We start from the raw sequence: 5,000 nt of genomic DNA, 5'->3' as shown, positions 1-5,000 counted from the left end.
TCATGACCTGCGGGTGTACTGTCAAAATCCGCTCTGCGAATAAAGTAGGTGATTTTCGCCCTTAGTTGTTTAAGTGACAGGTCACTACCCGATGTTTCTCCTTTAAAAAGCTGTTCTCCGCCAAAGTCTGAAGTTCTTCGAAGAGAGACCTTAAGACTCTCCACTGGGCATAGAGAGACATCTTCCTTCAGAGGGCAGATTCTCCAAGGTCCCCATTTCTTGGTGGGGAGTTCATTTTTGGCGAGAAACGTAGGGTCAGGGAAGAGGGTATGTTCCCCTGTGTCGGCGAACTGTATCTGGCCCTCTTCTCTTGATAATGCCACTATTTCACTGACTCGGGCTCCTGATGTGAGAGCAAAAAGGAAAATTACTTTTTGAGTCAAGTCTTTCAGAGGGCAAGATTTGTTGTCCAAGCTAGAGGCAGAATGGAGGACCTTATCCAGGAACCAGGTGATGGGTCTCGGTGGAGGTGCAGGACGGAGTGTAGCACATGCCTTCGGAAGTTTGTTAAAGATTTCGTTGGACAAATCTATTTCGAAGGCGTGCAGTAGTGGTCTTGTCAAGGCCGATTTACAAGTGGAAATCGTGTTGGCCGCCAAGCCTTGTCCATGAAGGTGAATAAAAAAGGACATACAAAAATCTATGGAGATTTCCGTAGGGTTTTTTGCCTTGACAGAGGACACCCACTTCTTCCAGGATGATTCCTATTGCCTTCTGGTAGACTTTGTTGTGTATTCCTCTAGGAAGTCTAAACTTTTCTTTGAGATTCCAAACATTTTCTCCACGGCTAGGGAGAGAAAATCATGAGATGAAGGTTTTGCACTTTCTTTGTTGCATCGAAGACAGTCGACTTCTGCACCTGCTGGGAGAGAACTGGGTCCGGCAGAGGGATCAGCTTGGGTTGTATCTCCAGGACTAGGGGAAACCAGTTGCTCCGGGGCCACTTGGGAGCCACTATGGCTGCTGTTCCCATGAAGGTTCTCAGTTTGGAGAGGACTTTCAGCAGAAGATTGGGTGGAGGGAACAGGTAAATCTTGGACCATCTGTTCCAGTCCAGGGACATGGCGTCCACTGCTTCCGCTCTGGGGTCCTCGTATGGGGCCACATATCGAGGAAGTTGATTGTTGTCGCTCGTCGCGAAGAGGTCAATCTGCAGTTCCGGGACTTGATGGGAGATGAAAGAGAATGATCTGGCGTCTAGGGACCATTCCGACTCTATGGGGCTTGTCCTCGATAGAGCGTCCGCCGCCACACTGCGGAATCCTTGCAGGTGAACTGCAGACAAGTGCCATTTTTTCTTGTCCGCCAGGCGTAAAATGGGCAAAAGCACTTGGTTGAGGAAGGGCGATCTTGAGCCCTGAAGGTAGAGACATCTGACTACCACGGAGCTGTCCAGAGTTAGTCAAATGTGGATCGAAGGACGAGGACATAGTTTCTTCAGAGTGAGAAGAACCGCCATGGCCTTCAAGATGTTGATGGGAAACGTCTTGAACAGGGAGACCATGTTCCTTGAACTTGTCGTTGGTGGGATTGACCCCCCATCCCTCTAGCGAGGCATCCGTGTGGATGTTGATCGATGGAGGTGGTGGTTGAAGAGGGACAGATCTTTTAAAGGTCCTTGTTTCCGACCACGGCTTGAGGAGTGAGTGAAGCCTGTTTGGTTGGGGTCTTTTGAGATTTCTTCGAGCGATGGATGCATTTCGTCTCGACTCCTGAAGTATCCTTTTGCTGTGCTTGTAGTACTGGGTTTGTCACTGAGGCGAACTGTAGGGAGCCGAGTACACGCTCCTGCTGTCGTCTTGAAATCCATTTGGATTTGAGAAGTCTTTTGATAGACCCAGCTATTTCCTTCATTTTCTTCAGAGGGATGGAAAGGCGGTGTGACTGAAGATTCCAATGGATTCCTAACCATTGAAATCTCTGAGCTGGAGACAGCCGAGACTTGTTGGTGTTGCTTTTGAAACCCAGATGTTCCAGGAATTGGGTCACCTTTCTGCAGGCACGCAAACATTCATCTGACGATGTCGCCCAAACCAGCCAATCGTCTAGGTAAGCCATCACCTGGACGCCTTGAAGGCGTAGCTGGTGAACGATCGTGTCTGCTAGTTTCGTGATGATTCTTGGAGCCACGTTGAGCCCAAGGGGCATGGCCCTGAAGGCGTAGTTTCTTTTTTGGAGCCTGAATCCTAGGTAGGAGGAAGCTTGGTGATTCATTGGAATGTGCCAATAGGCATCACCAGGTCTATTGAGACCGTGCAAGCCTTGTGAGGCAGTAGGGCTCTTATATGTTGAAGAGTCAGCATCTTGAATTTGTTGTTCACAATGAACTTGTTGAGAAGGGACAAGTCGAGAATGACTCTGAGCTTGTTTGAGTCTTTCTTGGGAACACAAAACAGTCTTCCCTGGAACCTGGTGGACTTTACCCTCTTGATCACCTTCTTGTTCAAGAGTTCTAGGACATATTCTTCTAGGATGGGGGTGAGGGCTAGAAGAATTGGTGGAAGAGTGGAGGTGGTTGTGTCAACTACACCCTAGTCCCTTCTTGATGATGCTGTGTGCCCAAGGATCGAAGGTCCAACGATCCTGAAAGTGGCGGATTGTTCCTCCCACCGGAAGCACTTCATTGCTTCTGGTTTCCCGAGAGTTTACCACCTCGGCCGCTTGCTTCCCTTCCTCCTCTGCCTTTGGAAGGACGACGAAAGGAGTCTCTGCCGGAGCCTCTACCTCTGGAACGAAAGGTAGTGAACTGTCTTTCGTAGGCAGGAGTGAAAATTGGTGATTGGACACCACCGGCTGAGGGACCAGCTTAAAGGTCTGCTGGGGTTTGGCTTGACGCTGTTGGGGTTTAGACTTGGAGGATTTCCTCTTAGGTTGTGGACCTTCATCCTGAGAGGACTTCCTCTTACGGTACATGCCCCACTTGTTGAGAAGGTTCCGGGTCTCAGTGGCAGCCTTGTCCAAAATCTCCTTCACCAAAGCTATTGGGAAGAGGTGTTTGCCCCAGATGGTGGAGGAGATCAGTTTCCCGGGGTTCGTGCTTCACGGATGCATTGGCAAACACGAACTCTCTACAGGCTCTCTGGGCCTTGATGAAGCTGTACAAATCCTTCATCACGGTCGCAAGGAGGGTCTTGGCAAGAACCATGTAGAAGTCCAGGACCCGAATGTCCCTGGCCATTGCCTCAAGTTGAACTTGATGGGATAGGGAGGCAGCTAGCCTCTCCTTGGTGTCTTGTTCCCTACGTAGCAGATGGTTGTTAAGCTTGGGGAGATCTTCATTAAACTGACGTCCAGCGACGTCAGGTTCCAGCTTCCCAACCGTGAAGGTAAGCTGGATATCCTTCCAGCTTTTATCATCGGGGTGAAGGTAAGTTGGATATCCTTCCAGCTTTTATCGTCGGGGGGTTAAGGCGAGGGAGAGAGGCCTACACTCCTCCAGTGTAGGGCAGGGTTTTCCTTCCTCCACCGCCTTCAAGACCGCATGAGAGCCTTTTCCATGAAGGGAAAGATCATGGTAGGAGGAGCAAGAAAGGATGGATGCTTCTTCCTCAATGCAGGCATCTTTGAGTTAGTGAAGCCTCGGCTCTTGAGGCAATCAGCCAGCATAGCCTGGGCCTTAGAGTGCTCAAAATCGATCACTTCTTTAGGTTCGGTCTCCTCCCTGGAGGCCGGTTTGGACCTGAGTCTGACATAACAGTCCGGGTATGCCTCAAAAGCTCTGGTAGAACTCTACCTCTTCGAGGGGGACGGCACCCAATTTGTCGTTGATGAAAATTCGGTCCTGTTGGTACTGGCATGTGCTCGGCATACCTCCAGGGATTGACACCGAGCAAGGAGGAAACTGTTTAACCGAGATTTTCTTCGGTTGCTTCCAGCCCATAAAATGTCTTTTGAGGTCCTCTTGGCCCTTGCGGAACCTCTCGTCCATGAGTGCCACCAGGACCTGGATGGTATCTTGGGTGGTTGGCAGCGCAGGAAGCGAAGCAGCAGATGTAGAGGGAACTGGCTCCTCGACCACAGAAGAAGCCGCAGAGGGTACTTGGGCGACCTCGCCCTCCGAATCAGGGAATTCCCTCTGATCCTCTTCTTCCTCCTGACCCTCAGTCATGAGGGTCCTTTCGGTATTTTCGGACACGTCCGACATCCCTTCCACCTTGTCGATGTGACAGCCTTGGAGAGCGTCCGTAACGTCCGGTTCAACCGTAAGTTGAACACAGGGGATCTCGTCCTTAGGGATCACAGCATCAGCTGATGCCCTAGGGAAGAGAAGGGCCCACATCTTCTCGTTGGGGAGATAAGGCCCTGTGGCGTTCCTCTGGAAACCGCGCACCCACTTGCGCAGTTTCACTCGTGCATTGTCCCGGGCCTCCGCGGACGGAGGGTTGTCGTACGCCTCATCAAGAAGGCTTTTGCAGACTGAACAAGTCTGCGGATCCCAATACTTGAGATTCCCTTTCTTGGTGGCACAGGGGGCGTGGGTCCAGCACGCCAGATGCCCATAAAATTCACTGCGACGAACTCCGCAGAAGGAGCTCTCACACTTCACGTACTCCTCCTGTAAAAGAAAGAGACAATGAGTACTTGAGAGTCATTATATCAGGACTTACAGTAATCTTAGATTGAAATTTAAGTAGCAACTTATAAAATATAAGATTCATTTTGGTTATGAGCTCATACCAAGTGGCAGAGAGACAGGAAGACACTTGGGAATGGCGGATACCCGGCAGGACGGCGGATAGCCGGCAGGACAGCGGATCACCGGCAGGACGGTGGCCCCCGGCAGCCAGCAGGCAGCCGGCAATGGTAGACCATCGCTGGCATCATCCAATGAAGCAGGAATGTTACCCAAGATGCCGACGGCAAGTGGAGGCCGGATCGCCGGCAGGACGGTGGCCCCCGGCAGCCGGCAGGCAGCCGGCAATGGTAGACCATCGCTGACATCATCCAATGAAGCAGGAAGGTTACCCAAGATGCCGCTGGCTAGCGCCAGCAAGCTGAGG

The 5,000-nt window shown here is 51.2% G+C and overlaps 1 protein-coding gene across 1 annotated transcript in view; it reads left to right on the top strand.

The window, feature by feature from the left end:
- LOC137643977 (glutamate receptor 1-like) overlaps positions 1–5,000 on the top strand; it is a 1,817,173-nt gene that overhangs the window by 146,278 nt on the left and 1,665,895 nt on the right. The gene's annotated exons all lie outside the window — the stretch shown is intronic.

Source organism: Palaemon carinicauda, chromosome 7 (genome assembly GCF_036898095.1).
Source record: "Palaemon carinicauda isolate YSFRI2023 chromosome 7, ASM3689809v2, whole genome shotgun sequence".
Classification (NCBI taxonomy): domain Eukaryota; kingdom Metazoa; phylum Arthropoda; class Malacostraca; order Decapoda; family Palaemonidae; genus Palaemon; species Palaemon carinicauda.
This window is presented reverse-complemented; position numbering and strand designations above follow the sequence as displayed.